At 42.2% G+C, this 18,320-nt stretch overlaps 1 protein-coding gene across 4 annotated transcripts in view; it reads right to left on the bottom strand.

Moving 5' to 3' along the window:
• Positions 1–18,320, bottom strand: part of Dpf3 (double PHD fingers 3) — a 245,605-nt gene that overhangs the window by 33,128 nt on the left and 194,157 nt on the right. For 2 of the 4 annotated variants that reach the window (XR_011373628.1, XR_011373614.1), the window contains 2 exons: positions 15,690–17,099; positions 6,729–8,703 (listed from right to left, as the gene is read on the bottom strand). The exons of the other annotated variants lie outside the window; for them this stretch is intronic. The gene's annotated coding sequence lies outside the window, so the exon portion shown is untranslated. Of the gene's footprint in view, positions 1–6,728; positions 8,704–15,689; positions 17,100–18,320 lie in introns of those variants that run through there. 4 annotated transcript variants of the gene reach the window in all.

The following is an 18,320-nucleotide window of genomic DNA, read 5'->3' as shown; positions in this document are numbered from 1 at the left end:
GGAGAAATAAACATTTCATCACTTGAAAAAGGGTCACATGGGAGATGGGAGACGCTGGATGGGAGAGGCTGGGTCTCTGCTCCAAGTAATGCACAAGAAATATGAATCCCTGCTTGTCCTCCATGCAGGCTAGACTCCCCTCGCCATAACAGGGGAGAGACAGCCGGTTGGGGGAGAGGAGACAAAACCAAACTCCCTGCCACAACCAGTTCAGTCATCCTCATATGCCCAAACTCAGCATCACATCCACCCTGCTCACAGACTCACGGTGGGTCCCCTGATTCCCGCTGTCCTAATTCTTCTGCTATGCATCAAGCCTTGCCATAATATGAATGCTAGCCATATGCCCGTGACACCTCACCACAGCTAGGGTCCCTGCAGGCTCCTCTCTACTTTCCAAACCTACTGCACCTGCTCACATCTCAAAGATTGTGCTCAGCCATTCCCTACCACTGCTTTCATTGGCCTGTCTCTTTCTGTCCACCTCGACTCCATTCACCTTTCTGTGAAGACTCCCCCACAGTCTCAGCCTACACCAATAACTGCCCCTCCTGAGCCTGTCTGACACCTACATTTTGCAACCAACTTGGCACTTAATTACAAATGGTCTTATATTACAAATGGATGATATATGCCAGGCATCTCTTCTCAAAAACAGAAATGGCATTTTACCAACTGGAGAGTCTTCTAGAACCAGAAAATCCTCAATTGGAAAAAAAATCAGACCTTACTAGCTGTCCCTATTACTTGTGTCACTTCAATGTCACCAAGACTCAGTTTACATTTATGTAGAAGAATAGTAACCATAAGCCCAAACAGCTAGTATACAGCTTTAACAAGCTACCATGTATTAACCCAGATTCCGAATATAAAATATCCCTCCAAATTTGTCCCAGTTTCCCTTTGCTTCTCTTTTATGTTCTTCAAAACCCAGTGGAGTATAACAATATAGAAGGCATTCAATATGTTGATTAATGGATCAGTAGCACAAAGCAAAGTAGTAATGTGAAAATTATTACATAAAGTAATACCATGTGGGCAAATATATTGATCTATTTTTCAATGATGGGCATCAGTTGATCTTTATGAAGGTAAAAGTCTATTTTAACTTAAGATCTTTTTTTTGGATTGTAAACTAACAACCTCTCTGAATCCATCGCCCAGACAAGCAAAAATTACAGCCTCAGTGTTCATGTTAGCAATTCATCCTTCACTCTCTCACACTAGTTCTCCCCATTCCCAGCCTCTGGAAGTTCACACACTAAGCACCATACAATCCTTACTGCTTCATTAAACCAACAAGGAGCAAAACTTTATATACGGAGCAATACTCTTTTAAATGATTTAAGTGACTTAGAAAGAATGCTGACCACATCTTTTTCCAAGCAGAATTCTGCATATATAATTAACTTGGTCTTGCAAAGAGTTTCTTTCTTCCCCACAAAGTTGGGGAGCAGCTAGTAGACAACCATGAATACTAGTAAGATATTCAACCAAGATTGAGCTGAGACTAGTATCCAGATCTCATGAGCAATAGTGAGATTTGTACCCCAAGGCTGATGCTGGGTGGGAAGGAACCCAATGAGATGAGAGGTGGAGGGGTCTAAGATGGGGTTTCCAGCAGGACCATTTCACCTGGTGGCCTCTTAGCCTTACTGTCATTCTCAGCTGCTTTTCATTGTTCCTTTTTCACATACATGGTGTTTCTCTGGAGGAAAAATGTTTCTTGACACTGCATTCACTTTCCAGCTGGTATTGCTCACAACAAAACAATGGAGGTCACAATGGGACATCACTTCAGTATGAGCAGAGTGGACCTAGAAATGCAATTTTCATTAGTGACCACAATACATGTTCTTGGGATGAATATTGGCTATGTCTCCTCACTTGCTGATGGTTGTTAGAAACCAACGCCTTCAGGTTCCTGTTTCAATTCAAAGCATTAGAGAGCTAGACAGCATCCCAAGAGGTCATCTAGCCCATGGGTATAACTCCAGGAGAAATGCCTGGCTACTGGTGAGTCTTATCAGGAGCCTAAAATTCTTGGAGTCAAAAGAAGTTTGTCTATTGGGGCTAAGCTCCAACTTGCTTCTCTTTCCCTTTCTGGAAGCCAAAGCCAGCTTCTCTCTTTTTTTCTCAGCAATACACATAGTAATTAATAAAAAGATCCCTAACTCTCCCAAGCTAACCCTAAACTTGAATGCTTTCTTTTAAAGATCATTGTTTATACCATTAAACATATTACTAACAATATTTCTGTACTTTTTTCATTTTGGGGGGGGCAGATTTCCTACAGTTTTTTTCAGTTCATTTGACATGGTAGTGCTATTAAACATGGTTAGAGGAAGTGGCGCAGTGGCTCAAGTGGTAGAGAGCTAGCCTTGAGCTGAAGAGCTGAGGGAGAACACCCAGGCCCAGAGTTCAAGTCCCACGACCGACCAAAAAAAAAAAAAAAAAGCCTCTGTGGTTTACCAATAAACATGGTTAGAGAAGTAATGACTTCCTGCCCCTTCCACATTATTCCCAGCTTAACTTTAAAAATAATGCAGTATTCCTTGGGTAGAGTTCCACCAGGCTTCTGGATCTATCTCATCAATAATCATGCCTTGCCAGACAGTGACTAATAATAATGAAGCCAACATCACTAGAACAATAGTGTCGATGCCAAATTACTGATGATCGCTGTATTTTCTACTATCGTATAAGAGAAGATCATGTAACCAAGGGATGTGTGCTGATCATACCACATTGAAGTAAAATCAAACGTGAGATTCTGTGCCTTCCTCTGAGTCATCTTCTTCCTTTTAGTCAGTGCCTGAAAACTGACTTCTGGATGACCTCAGATGATAGCACAGGGTGGAACATGAAGAAAATGGAGAAGACACTTAACATGATAATCACAACTAACTCCCCTTTTCAGGAAACTTGTTCAGAAAGCTTATAAAAGCCCTTTAAAAATTACCCCGAGATCCTAAAAGTCATTGATCCTCTTCAGACAATTGTCCTGTAGGAATGGCTAAAAGACATCACTTCAATAATGGTTGGTATTGCTGCTGCTTCTTTACATCCCTACCTCACAGGTCTCCCAGAAACAGGAACCAACACATGATCAACGGATGTTTAGACATTAAGATTTTCACTCAGGCATGAGCCTCTGTGCTCAGCTTCAGAGACCATCTTTTTACCTGTAGCAACTCCACACTTCCCAAGTTGGGCTCCACTAAATGTCTTTTATCATTTATCTCACATAGAAGAACTCTTACATCTATGTTCACCTCACCTCTAGGGGCCACTTGCCATTTTTCATACTTAAAAAAAAAACCTAAGTTGCTAGAGATGAATAGTATTCATCCTCACATCCTCAGGGAGTCACTGACATGTGGGACGTAGTTATTTGTAGATAACTTTGCTTCACATCACTCTATTGTGGTTTGGGCTCAGCACTGAGTTTTCAAATACCTTGTGGTAGTACTTTTCAGCTCTGAAATATTGTAGAGACCTTTAAAAAGCTTACATTACTAATGATGAAATGCACTTCTAGTCTTTCCCTGGTGATAGGAAATTCTTCTTAGTCCTGAGGCTTAGGAAATGCCTTAAATAGTACCAGCACTGCCACCAACTAAATTAGCAGTATCATGCTCTCTTAATCAGGGATCAGCAAAACCATACTCCATGGGCCAAATCCAGCCTCCAATTTTTGTTTTGTGGTACTGGAAATTGAACCCAAGGCCTCATGCATGCTAGGCAAGCACTCTACCACTGAGCTATATACCTTCAGCCTCCAGCCTCCAATTTTTATAAATAAAGTTTTATTGACTCACTGACATACATACTGTGTATGATGGTTTTTATGCTACAATCCCAGGGCTGAACAGCTGTGACAGATGCCTGGACTACAAAGTCTAAGATATTTACTATTGAAGTTTTTTATAGGGAAAGTTTTCCAATACCCATAATAAAATCATAAGCAAAATGGATTGCTATTCAAAATAATCTCATCCCCTTCCCCACCAAAGAAAATAAGAGAAAAACCTTGACCTAAATGAGTAGGGTTTGCATACTTCAAAGCCAGTTCAACTCTCTTAAAAACTATCCTCTCGAATAAGATGCATAAAAAAGCAAAATATTTTAAAGGCATCTTTAAATAACAGAGATCTGAAGGAAGGAATAGCTCTGTCTGTCTCTCTTTTTCTTCCTCTCTCTCTCTCTCACACACACACACCCACATACACACACACACACACACACACACACACACACACACACACACACACACACACACATTTACACATACACTTTAATCAAAGGAAGTTCTGAATTTTCTAACTGAAGAACCTTAGGTAAGATCAGAAACCTTATCTCTAACCCAGAACTCTGCTTAAGAGTTTCAAAGGGAATTTAGCTTAGAGTAAACTCTAGATTAAACCCAGTGTAACACTGAACCTGGTGTACATGCAGAGGAAATGTCCTCTCCTAGAACCATATCCTTAATCCCTAACATGTGCTGAATAATGAGCTAGCTCCATCACAGGCCAGATCCCTACCACAGTCCTACCACCTCAGGATCACTACCACAGTCCCACCAAGTCAGGATGCTAGGAGATGCATCCCCAAGATAGCATGAAGACCTACTTTATGAAGGATTTTGGACAAGGCCTTCCGACCTCAATTTTAGCCTTATGCAGACTACTAGTCCTTGTGGAAAGCTATCCCAAAACATCAAAATAGGTCTAGGATAGGACCACATGGGTTTAGTCCACACAAAATGGATCAAGAGTGTTTAACTTACAACCAAATTTAAAAATGGAGAGGTCTTACCAAAATTTTTAGTACATTTGACCTCTCTTCAAAAGCTGAAAGACCTGGAGAGCCTGGGATCGCATCCTAGCATACATCACCTCTTGGGTAGCAGCTGCCCTACCCAGAGCAGTTACTCTTTAGCTGTCATCTGTGTCTATCTGTGCTGTCATCCCAGATGGCTGTTCTCCAACCCCCTGACACAGTGATTTTCCTCACACCTGTCCTGCTTTGCTTACTGAAGACACATTGTGCTCTGGAGACTACTGAACTACAACCGCAGTGCTAGCCTTTATGGTAACTAATACATTTCCAGGTTGGGGAGGCAAACTGTCTTCATTTTCCTTCTCATTCGCAGGCTCACCTGTATACTTTCCCCTTCTACCATCCTCAGATGTAAATCGGCCAATGGGCTCACCAGCAGACATTTGAACAAAGTAGTCTCTCACTCATGGTCAGCCATTGAGGGAATTTAACTATCCTAAGTCTCCTCTATCATTGATCATTTGCATTGACACTATAGCTGCATGCTAATTCATGAGCCCTTTAAGTGAGCCTGAGCCACTATCTAAAGCCTTAGTCTCAAGGAAAGACACATTACGTAGAGAATGTTCACCTATAAGAATCAAGGTAGCCTTCTCTCAGAGAGAAATTTTCAAGTGTGGTCATTTCCTTCCAGAAAAACAAAAACAAATTTAATTCCCTGGATGACCTCTGACTTGAATCTGATGTGTCAAATTTGGATTCCCTATATTAGGAAGTGGGAGTCTCACACCTATAAACTTCCTTTATACTCCAAGTGGATAAACATGAAAAAACATGTGATTTAGACATACAATGAAATATCCAGCATAAAGAGGGAAATTTTGACATATGTACAACACAGAGGAGCCTTGAAGCTATCGTGCTAAATGAAATAAGTCGATGACAAAAGAACAAATACTGTATGATTTTACTCATCTGAGGTACCTAGAGTAGTCGGATTTACAGGGACAGAAAGAAGAGCGGTAGTTGCCAGGAGCTGGGGAAGGAGAGAATGAAGTGTTAGTGTTTAATGGCTATAGGTATAGGGTTTCAGGTGAGGAAGATGAAAAAGTTGTAGCAATGAGCAGGAGGTGATGGTCACATAATTACATAAATTGTACTTTTACCATAGAACAGTATGCATAAAAACAGTTAAAGCGATCAGTTTTAGCTTTCGTATATTTTACCACAATCAAAAGGGGGGGTAAATCCTTAACAAGGTACCATACTGGGAACTTCCTTTTACTGCTTGAGAAACTCATCAAGTCCATAAGAAAAGTTGTAGATGACCCTCATTCCAAAGCAGACAGAACCAACTAGCAACAGCATCACATTCCATCTTTACCCAGCCCTGTGGGGCCTAGGACTGCTCAGAGGGCCAGACATGGCCTGTATGATGACCTGTCCTAACTCATCTAGAAAACTCATCAGACAGGAGTGTCCAAAAACTACCAGAGGGGCCCAGCTGCCATCTGCACAGGTTGGCAAGCTCAGGGCACCTACCCCCAACCACTCCTTTTATACAGTGGGAACTTTACTGTCCCATCTTTCTCCAAGCGCATGCTAAATCTCTCATCATCATGCAGACTTCTGCTTCTGCCATAGGGATGAAAGCAATGATGAGCAGGCATGTTAAGTCTAAACATACAATTAGGATTTCAATCCGTTTGGGCCAGGGAGAGGGTGGTGCGGTGATGGCGATGGTTATGGTGATGCAATGATGGTGGTGGTGGTGATAATGTGTGGTGAATGAGTGACAACCACCCCAGGCTCAGAGCGCCCGTGCTGGCACCAACCCAGGGGCATTATTCATGCCACCAGCTGGCAGCCATGCCAGTGGCAACTGCTGTCTCAGACTGTGCTTCTAAATAAAACAAATCTAGGGCAGGAAAGTGGGCAGACTCCAGGAGTCCTGTCCACCTGCTGGCGTGAAAGGCACCCTTGTAGGATGAGGTTGCTTGGTGAAGCAAACTTTACAGATCCTATAGAACAATTGGAAACAGACTTTTTATTTAACAGAAACTTCATACAGACTTCATACAAACCCTACATGATGCAAAGCATTATCACAATTGGACACACATTGTAACTTGGTGGGAATTGAGCGCAGATTCTTACAGTCAATGAATAGCATTTTGAAAAGGGCCATTTTCTGTGAGAAAAATGTCACAGAAAAGGGACTACAGAATGATACAACAATACTCTTGGTGATGTCTTCCCTCTCCCCCACTACCCTCCAGGACCTGACCTGGAATTAGAGACCTGAAATGACTGGCAAGAAGTCTGTGCCCGCCCACACCTTCTGCTTTCAAAGGCAAAAGAGATTCTCAGTAACACTATGACTCAAGGATCTTTGCTGACAAGAATGTCCAGCATTAGATCCAGGAGTATTATAATCTGTGTTATCCATGACTCTGCTTACCAGGGCATTGATGTGTAAAAGACCCAGCCCAGAAGGAAGGCTATGGGTAGAACCTTAGAGACCCAGCTAGTCACCTGACCTCCTTGCCCAGGGCACAGACACAATGCCAAATTCCATTGAATGGGATTTTGGGTTCACTTTCCAGCATGGGCACGAAAAGACATATTGAAATATTTTCCTTCTTCCTCCTGCCCTACAAGCCATTGAACTTGTTTCCATCACTCAGGTCAACTTCCTAGAGCTTTGGAGAAAGCTCTAGTATCTGAAGTTCCCGAAGCCAGCTTAGCAGAAAGTCAACTCCTTTTAGGACAACTCCTGAACTAACTGAACTAATTAAACATCTTTCAGCTGATGCTTCACTTTTGCTGTTGTTTTGCTGCTGTTGTTGCTTCTTAAAATTTTTCTTCATGACATTATTTTAAAGTTGTCTCTGTTCCAACCTGTTGGACTTGCAGCAATATAATCCATCACTAGATGTTAGGAATTCTTTTCCTAGCCAGGCCTCACGAGACATCATGGCCAGGATGCAGGCTGTTGCTTCTCTGTGGTCAGATCAATGGGCTTGCCTGGGGTGAAGGGCACAGGAGGAGTAGGTGTGCAGACAACGCTGATTTGAAGCTAATTTATTTTAGTCAAGTCTTAACACATAATCATTGAACATCACCAACATTTTCAATAGCCTTAAAAAATAAGGGGAAAAAAACTGATCACTCCTCACTTACCACATCCAACTTGCAGAAATAAAAATATCTAAAGCACATACATGAATGGCTTTTTTTCTTTTTCTTTTTCTTTTTTTTAAAAAAAGCCTGAGAGAGCAGAGTTGATCTTTATTTTCTTACTAAAAATGTTGGGGTGGGGGATGGGATTTTCCTTAGAGTCCATAGTCAGTCTTTATTTTACAGTAAGTACTCTTTTGATTCCATGTCTTCACAAAATTGCTTTTTAATTTTTGAAGTAGAAGGTACTTAAACAAAAATAGTGTGCAATGTCAGCACTCTTTCTTTTAAATATTGAAATAAATAAAATAGTTAACTCTTTGTTAAAAATTTTTTGTCAGTTTGTTCGTGTTCAGTTATTTCTATTGTAGAGCAAATTCCAGTCTGACCTGGGTTCCTTTCTCACAGACTGTGAAAGGAGATGTAACGAAGGATCTTTAAAAAAAAAGAAGAAGAAGAAGAAGAAAAGAAAAAGAAAGAAAGAAAGAAAACCAAAAATCTTCTTATTGCACAAACTTAGGCCATTCCTGTGACTTCATTGAGCTGAGCAGTGTGGAGCTGGAGGACTTGGCCACAATCCAGGCTCTGGTGTTGGCTGAAACACACTCATGGGAGGGGCCAAGCAAGGGAAGAGGAAGAGGAACAAGAGAAGAAGGAGAAGATGTTGGCTCATTGGGTTCTTTTCGCCGTCTTCGGAAATGGCTTGCTTGAAGGATGCACAGTTCCAGGTCAGAGAGTTGACTGTAGGGGAAAAGGCAATGAAAGATAAAACAAAAAACAACAGCAGGGAACAGTTACCTAAGAAAGATAGATTACAATTTAAGGGTGGGGTGGGGTGGGGTGGTGAATATGACATGAACTGAAAAGAAAGAGAAAGGAAGAAAACCACCAACTAATAACAGAGCAAATGAAGCTACGGCTGTGGGCTGAGAATCAGGCTGGGCACTCTGGGGTCTTGAATGTCAGTAACACAAAATCAGCCAGGAACAGGTCAGGTCAGCTGCTCAGTGGCCCAAGGGACAGAGAACATAGCTGGATTTTCCATCCCTAGGCAGCACTGCAAAGCAAAAAAACAAAACAAAAACCTTTCTCCTCTCTCACTCTACTTTGGAACCAAATAATCCCAGAAAGGACCATGGTGATGTCATCTGTGTGCACTTCATGCAAGTGGAAATATAGAGTTCTATGCTATAAGACTTATAACCTCAGAAAACCACTGCCCTCCTGTGAGGCCAACAGCTAACAGGACTCTGCTTCATATACACCCTCACTTCCAACCCTGTCTCGCAGTGATTCAAAGGGGTCAGAACTGTTTGCAGAGAGACTCAACCATGAGGCCCTGGTAAGTCCTTCACTACTAATGACCCAGTCCCCTCAAGGGTCAGCCTCAGAAGCTAGTGGCACTTGAAACTATGCGGACCCTCTTTAGCCTATAGGTACCAACCAGGCATGGATTTTGCTTCTAGCCAAAATGGAATCTGCTAAGCGACTTTGGTCTTTGACATGACGTAATTCGTATTTTAAAAAATGGACAATCAGATCAAATGTATCTCCATTTCATCTCAGAAGCAGTTCCAGAGGGCAGACAGACATGCACACACAGATAGTGTCTAAATGAAAAATAATCATGGCACCAGAACATCAAGTTAAAGCCAAACTTGGGTCTTCCAGGTTGAGACTCTCCTGACTGCCACATCTCTCTTTTTTAGTATCCAAGACATCCTTCCCTGGTCAGGGGCACAGACGTGGAGAAGATGCACTTCAAGGCTGAGACTCTATCTGTCTACTTATGTTTCTTCCCTCTTCTTTCTCCTGCTCCTCTCCCTCCCCTGGATCCATCCCACTGACTCATGTCCCTAACCTGCCAACCTGGTGGCCCTTGTCTATCTCTTTTCTCCTTCTTTCTGCTGATCCTCTCAACCACTGCCATCTGTCTCCAGCCCTTTCACTGGGGGAACAAATCTGTGTGGTTTTCTTACGACTTTCCCTGGAGTACCTGCCAATGGTTCTTTTGTTGGGCCTTAGTCATGATTTCACTCCTCCCCATTCCCCCCCCCCCCACTGTAGGACACTTCTTGTCCCTCCTCCAATGCTGACACTCGCTAGGGGTCAGTTTACACACACACACACACACACACACACACACACACACACACACACACACACACACACACAATTTTACCCCATTGAAGCCATCCAGAAAATAGCTTATACTTTCCAACTTGGCAATCGTTGCATCCATTTTCTCTCATTTCCTCCTGCAAGGCCAACTTCTACACCATGGAAAATGTCCTCCTATGTTCTGTTTCCTGCTTTCAGTCCCTCTAAGAAGGTTTAACTGCTCATCCTTCCACATGCTATCCAATCTCCACCACATCCTTGTCCCCTCCCCTTCTCCCTCACCACTGCTTCACTCCCCTCTGACATGAGCAAGGGATGCTGCATCCGCAGATGGCTTCTCCAAGCTTTCCAGTTAATGATATTAATTGTGCATCTACTACAACAGAATGAGATTTAAGACTACTTCCTTGCCAGGCACCAGTGGCTCATGCCTATAATCCTAGTTACTTGGGAGGTTGAAATCTGAGGATCATGGTTCAAAGGCGACAACCCAGGCAGGAAAGTCTATGAGACACCTATCTCCACTAAACTCCTTGGAAAAAGCCAGAAGTGGCACTGTGGCTCAAATGGTAAAGCAGTAGCCTTGAGTACAAAGAGGTTCAGAGACAGCACCCAGGCCTGAGTTCAAGCTCCATGACCAAAAAAAAAAAAAAGAATAATTTCTCTAATTTGTTCAGAATGTTGCTCACATCTGATCTTATTTCAACAAATTAATTATAACACAGTGGTATCAGGCACTGCCCGGGGCACAAGTGATGTCACCTTTGTCTTCAAGGAACACACCACTTGCTGGGCAAGAGAGAGAGACTAATGGCAGGAACAAAATGCTACAGAACAATAAGTAAGTGTGTTTTCATAATGTGATTTTGTTTTCTATTTTGCATGAGATTCCAAACTTTGTTTTTTGTTGTTCAGCTCTCACTCCATTCTTTCTAATCACAGGCATTCTTGCCTACAGACTAAATAGCAATAGTCCGTTTAGAGCTCTTTGTTGATCTGAATGGCTCCCTCCAAGAAAATCTCTTTGACTACTGTGAATCACAGCAAAAGACAATCGTATAATACAGAATGACAGCACTAACACATTAATCATTTGTGAATACTTACTCTGCCCAACTAGATCTCAAATAAGTGCACTTACCACTAAATTCACAGGCCTCATGTTTAATTGCATCCTTCCTTTACAGGGTGGAGCAATCAACTGCGTGTTGCTATTATTCAGTCCCTAGTCATCAAAGGAACAACATATATCTGAAGGAAAATACCATCATCCAAAACAAACTAGTCTGACTCTCAGCTGAAAGGCCAAATGTTTTGCTCACCAGTAGTGGGCTAGGGCAGTCATGTACCTCCTGATACTATGCACTGAGAAGGATACAACATCATTTCCAAAATGTACAACCTCTCCATCATTACAAAGCAGCACACCAACCTACAGTGAATGTCTTTCTAGGAAATGATTAGCCAGTATGCTACAAAAGTATCAAGATAATGAAAACCAAGTGCAAACTGTAGATCCAACTAATCCGGGTAAAAGAACTGTAGGAGGACATGAAACAAAATGCAATGCATGATCCTGGATTAAATCGTAGATCAGAAAAAGTCCATTTGTGAGACAATTGTCAGAATTTGAATTAGAGCTGTAGCCTCAGTGTTGTCTCTGTGTTGATTTCCCAATTGTGACTATGTGGTTATTTATAGAATCTGGGTGAAGAATATATGGGACTTCTTGTACTAATATTGTGTTTTTTATGTGTGAAATTATTTCAAAATCTAAAATTTTATGTTTTCATCTTTGATAGAGAAAGAGAGAGTGAGAGAGAGAGTCAGCCTGAGAAATGCTGGTTATCTATCAAGATTGGGAAAGAAATGTCCACATATCCTCCTCACAAAACACAAAGAAACTGAGGCAAAGCACCACTGCAACAAAGTCACATGGCTGATCATCAGATCTAGACCTTGGAACTTTTCATTCTTCCTCTACAATTCTACTCCCCAAACCAAAATTGTCTCACTCAGAAAACCCACAACATAAGCAACTCCATTTCCAACAGCTAAACCAATCCCCTTTGGGAAAATTCTTAACGCTCAAACTTTAAGTACATGTTCAAGATCATATTCATCAGATGTAACAGGAGGCATATTGAGATAAAATTAATTAATTTTATTCCACTATGAAGTGAGAACCTCCAAACAGCCTTTACTTCTCTCCCCAAGTAATGATCTGAGGTTCCCTCAAGTGCTTTATAAAAGCAATATCACGCTGCAGCCCATTAGGTGCATAGAGAGATGCAAAGCAAGCAGGAAGACTTAAAGGGATAGTATTGATGAGAACATTGTGGGTTTGGGTTTCTTAAAATATATATGTATGTATGTATACATATATATAAATTAAATCTGCCCTAAAATACCAGCAGCAAATTGGATTTCTGACATCAAACTACCTTTAAAAATTAAATGCATAGTTCTCATTCTTAGGGTTATAATGATATGATATCTTATCTCTACATAGTCTCAGTAACAGAAATAAAGATTCTATTACTCAGGGTTGGAAAAGACAGCCATCACCTAACTCAGCAACAGTCACCTTTATATTAACAGTTCTCCTCCAAAGATTTGAATGTTTCAATAAATTTTGGATACCCAGGGCTAGGATTCAGAAGATCAGATGATGTTTCTGAAGCACTCTGGTGAGACAAAGGAAACTGGCCAGGTCACTTTTGTCTTGATGATTCTAATTTCCTTATTATTTCAAATTTTAAGTGGTCCACTTATTTAACAAATGCAACAACAAAAAGGAAAGCTGCATCGGTGGCTACATGGATCCTGCAATTCCTCAGGTCACCCCAAAGAGAGTTCTCTTTGGAAAGGAATGTCTAAAACAATGCTTGGAAGGTGATGTATCTAAAAAAATTTCTGCACAGCCCTTCCTAAGAATTCTCTGTGCATGGTGGTTCACACCTGGAATCCCACTTACTCCAGAGACAGAGATCTGGAGGACTATAGTTCAGGCCAACTGAACAAAAAAGTCAGCAAGACCCAATCCAAACCAATAATCAAGGCATGATAGCACACATCTGTCATCCTGGTTACACAGGAGGCATGGGAGGAAGGAATAGCAGTCCAAGGCTGGCCACAGAACTGTGAGACTCTGTGGAGCCTTAGGTACATTTCTTAACCTAATTCTAGGCCTCAGCCTTTTTATGTAAACTGAATGAACTCTTTCAAGGAAGGAAAACATGTCAAATGATATCTAACACACACACACACACACACACACACACACACACACACACACACACACACACACACACACACACACATATGTTGATGGCTGTTCCCTAGAGAAAGGGAGAGAATGGCATAGCATCAACAGCAGCTTCCTCTTCTTCTACCTCATCATTCAGTGTCCTTCCTTGGTCTTCAGAGGCTTGCCTCTAAAATAATGTCTACTCTGTTCTCTCAATTGTAATTCTCTCCAGGATGACTTCTCACAAGTGAAAAATAAAGGCTTTAAACTTAATCATCTTAAAAGTTTCTTTTCATTCTTATTTTTTGAAGAATGAAAATTCCAATTCTGCTGAGAGATGCTATAAGGAGAGTCAGACAGATGCTCAGATGACACTAAATGACATTGCTATATGCATATTTATACCATCAGAGAATTGGAACCTCAAGCTAGCTAGTAAAAGTAAACACTGGTGGCTTACACCTGTAATCCTAGCTACTCATGAGGCTGAGTCTAAGGATCACAATTCAAAGCTACCCTGGGCAGAACAGTCTGTGAGAGGGGAGCGGGTCGAGGGGGGGGGAATGGGAAGGGATGGTAAGGGGAAACAAAGGAGGAGGCAACAATGCTTGATAAGAAATGCACTCATTACCTTACCCATGTAATTGTAACCCCTCTGTAAGGTATTTTCACAATTAAAAAAAAGAGTCTATGAGACTCTTATTTCCAATGACCAGCAAAAAGCCAGAAGTGGAAATGTGGCTCAAGTTGTAGAAGGCCAGCCTTGAGCAAAAAAGCCAAACAAGAGAAAGGAAAGGAAAGAAAGAAGGAAAGAAAGAAAGAAAGAAAGAAAGAAAGAAAGAAAGAAAGAAAGAAAGAAAGAAAGAAAGAAAGAAAGAAAGAAAGAGAGAGAGAGGAAGGAAGGAAGGAAGGAAGGAAGAGAGAGAGAGGAAGGAAGGAAGGAAGGAAGGAAGAAAAGGGAGAAAAGAAAAGTAAAGAAAGGGAAAGGAAGGAAGGAACAAAGGAAAGAAGCAAATTAGATAAGCAATATTTATCCTCAGAGAGTTTGCTTTGTTAGACAGTTTTAAACTATTGGCTCACCATTAGAACCATAGCTAGACTCTGAAACTAGGTGACTTTTTATCATTTATTTAATTATGTAGATTAGAAAAAAATCCCAAGTACAAAGCCAGGTCACCAATGATAATTCCAATACCATGAACCATGAAACAACTAGACAGATTTCAAATGGTTATGTGGATTGAGCATACTTTCATTAACATGGAAGCTCAGATTTCATAAATGAAATGTGAATCAAAGGAACAAAATACAGAGGTGGAAAGTACAGGAGCAGGCTTTATCCCCTTAGCAGAAACCTACTAGAACCAACTACGTTGCCTTCATTACACGTGGGAGCATGCAGGGTGGTCCCACATTGGAGGCTCATGCTGTATTCCCTAGTAACACAGCCACACCCAGATTAGGCAGAACATCCCTAAGTGGGGGTAAGTGGTTCTCAAAACTGAGAACCATGCTCAGGAAAGCTTACATGCACCTGAAACAGGAGAAAACAGGGAGCCCTTTTCTGTCTCAGAAGAACAGAGAAGCACTACCTAAAGTCCTCTGGGGCTTCGTCTGATCATCCTTACTTTTGTTGGGTTGGTTTTTCATGTTAATGAGTACTCTAATTCAAAGGATCCTATAAGGCTAGGTTGCCAAAGCAGATCTTCTCAAACATTTACACTCTACTGACACTTACTTGGACCTCTCACCGAGGGCCTCAAAATGAGCCTGTGTTCTCATGGAGGCCAGAGACCCTGGCCACATTTCATAGGAGCTCAGATTCTTCCAAACATCCCACTGGAGTATTTCTAATCAGGAATCTTCTTGCATTTGGACTCATCCATTTAGCAGGGAAACTAGTGCCCAGAGCATGGACATGCACTGCCCCATGGCTGCATCTCCTTATCCCTACCCAAGGCCAACAGCCAATTCCAGCCTACATTCTCTGGGCTCAACTTTCATGTCTAGCCAAAGGACACAGAGTCAGCCAAGCATTTCCCAAGCCACTTTCTCTTGCAGTTGAAGCCCAAAGCCAGAAGCTTTTCATTCTCTGCACAGAGCCCCTCTTGTAGCCCAAGCAAGCCTCAGCTCCATACCCAGGCCTAGGCCCACGTGGGTACACATGCACACAGGTCACTGTGGGCCAGGGAGAAGACACACCCATAGCCACCTCCCACACTAAGAAGGAACCCAACACAACAAAAGAGCAAGCTGTGGGGAACCAAAGGAAAAAGATAGACAAAGAAAATTGGAAAAACAAACCAAAACTATGATGGTTTTACCCTAGTTACAAGACAGGCCAGCCAGGACATACCTGTTGAGCAGGGCCCCACAGCTGTTCACAGGGATGGCCAACAAGGTCTTCCGTATCCTCAGGGCCTTGAGCAAGTGTCACTTTGGTTTATTCCAGCAGGTGCTATTGGAGACATAAAACAAAGTGCCTGGCAGGCACTAATATATATATATATGTATATATATATATATATATAGGTATATATATATATGTATTTTTTTAGGTAGAAGCAGAAACACAGGAGGCTTGATCATCCAACAGGCAGTTAGGTGGTTTTGTGGGGGTTTTGTAACCAGGGGTGAGGGGAGGGACAATACATGATGAAGTATCACCCTTCCTTGATTCCATGAATGCAGCCTTGGCTTGCTCTGTCTTTGCTGAGCCATGACTGTGGCTTATATTCTATTCCTGTGTTTAGACATTGCTCTTCGCCGGTTGCAAAGTGTGGATAACCACGGCAACAATGGAACAGCAGCTCTGCAGAATGGAGGAGCAGTAGAGCCAGGGAGGAGGCGGCTGCTGGTCAGGCCAGCACTGGAAGGAGGCCAGACACAGAAGGGCCAAGCTTCTCTGGGATTGCTGCCATTTTTCTCACAAGCAGAGAGGAAGATGGAGGGGTCAGGGAGGACACAGGGGGAGGGGTCCATAGGCATCACCTTCCCATTGAGGAAATTCTCCCCCCAGTGGCTTGCTTCTAAACAGGATATTACTTTGATTTCTTTTATTTCCCTTCTCTTTCTCTCTCTCTCTTTCTCTCTCTCTCAGAAAAGTCTGACTCTAATAATAGCTAGCATATATAAATAATAATTTTAATATTATTGGTTCTTTGCTTCCAAACCCAGCATTCCTCTCCTCTTCGTTTTGCCAATAAATATGAAAAAAAAAAAGAAGACGGAGGAAATCAACTCTGCTCATGTCAAAAAGTTCCCTTCTCCCCCCAACAAAGAAAAAAAAATCCATCTAACTTCCTAATTTCTAGGGAAAAGAAACAGCACATCTTCATCTTTTGTAGTTTTGCTTTGTTTCAGTAGTTTGTGCTTCTGTTGTACATACCCAAAATAGAGAGATGGCAAGGGGAGGAGGGGACACGTGGACCATGGGAGAAAAGAGCAAGGAGAAAGGGGGAACCCTAAGTTGTCTTTCATTTAAAAATATATATTAGAACCAGAACAATGACCAGAGTCAGAAGTGGGGGTGGCTAAATGGCCAGACAGTCTGTCCCAGGGGCTTAGCAGCTGCCCTTTTTATTTGCTGTGGGTGAGCCCCGGCCACTGCGGCGTCCCCGGCAGGAGCGAGGCTCTTCCAACTCTTCCTCATCAAAGCCGTGGAAAGTTGAGGTGTCACTTTCAGACGTGGAACCGAATAAGTCCTCCGTGGTGTGTGCTGCAGCCGCTGCCTCCTTCTCCTTCCTGCCTTCTCCTCCCAAATGAGCTGACATGTATGATGAATATATCAGCACATGGGTTAAGCAACACACAGCATCATTAATATTCTCATTACGTCATGACAGTGTCATTTCTAATAGCAAGGTAATAGACCATTGAGGGTCACCAAGAGGGACTAAGCAGGTTCATCACCCAGGGTTCTGGATTTGGGACCCAGCACACATTTCCAGGGAAGAGAACCCCACCCCCACTCCCCATAGCTTCTCTGTAAAGGCCTTCCAACAGCAAGAGAGGAAATATGGTCTCGCTCCTCTTCTGCATGCACACTCACTCAATCCTGCCTCCCAGTGCTTTTCCTTAGTGGGTTTTAAGCCTTGTTGGTATTTCTTTGCTGTTTCCATTGGTGTTTCTTTGAGCACTGTTTGTCTGTCACTTTGACAGTCAGCTTTACAAAGGTATTACTGTCAGAAAACCCATTCAAGGTGGTTAAACCTCCATCCATTTTATTTTTATTGGTACCCACTTTCTAATCCCCTTCTCTCAGAGCCCTTTCATTCTACCCTTACACCATGTCACTCATTTACACTGAAAGCAAAAATAGAAGTTGGAAAGTCTGATAAATGGTAGATAACATTTTCTTGAACCACTGGAGCAAAGTTCTGTGATCTGTATTCACACACAAATGTGCATGTATACACACACACACACACACACACACACACACACACACACACACACACACACACACACACACACACACACACACACAGAGCTATTAAACATCCCCAGATCTCCGTTATTCCAGAAAGTTTAGATTGGTAAATTTAACTCTGAACATCAAGAAGGTGAGAAGTTGGGATTTTTAAACCCTAATAAAATACACAATGCTGAAAGCTGTAAAGCTCGGGTTTTGACTTTCTCACATTCTTTGGGCTCCGCCTAAGGCAGGGATGTACCTGTTAAAGTGTCAGATTGGACATTCTACCTTCCTCCAGGGAACACAGGCAGCAGGGCAGACAGGTAGGGAAAGAAACACAGCTCAACCAAACTCACACTACTCTCTGGAAAAACCCCAGAGAGGCCTCAGAGAACTCTCCACCCGCCTGCCTGAACAGTTACACCCACGACTCACACTGCCTGCATATTCCCAAGGTATCAAACTATTTCAGGAACCTCCAAGTCAGATCTTAAGTGATCCACCAAAATTAACCCCTGGTAATGACACTGAAAATATCTACGCTGGTGTAAAATGACCCTTGAAGCAGTC

Source organism: Dipodomys merriami, unplaced genomic scaffold (genome assembly GCF_024711535.1).
Source record: "Dipodomys merriami isolate MVZ:Mamm:240054 unplaced genomic scaffold, mDipMer1.0.p SCAF_1, whole genome shotgun sequence".
NCBI lineage: Eukaryota > Metazoa > Chordata > Mammalia > Rodentia > Heteromyidae > Dipodomys > Dipodomys merriami.
This window is presented reverse-complemented; position numbering and strand designations above follow the sequence as displayed.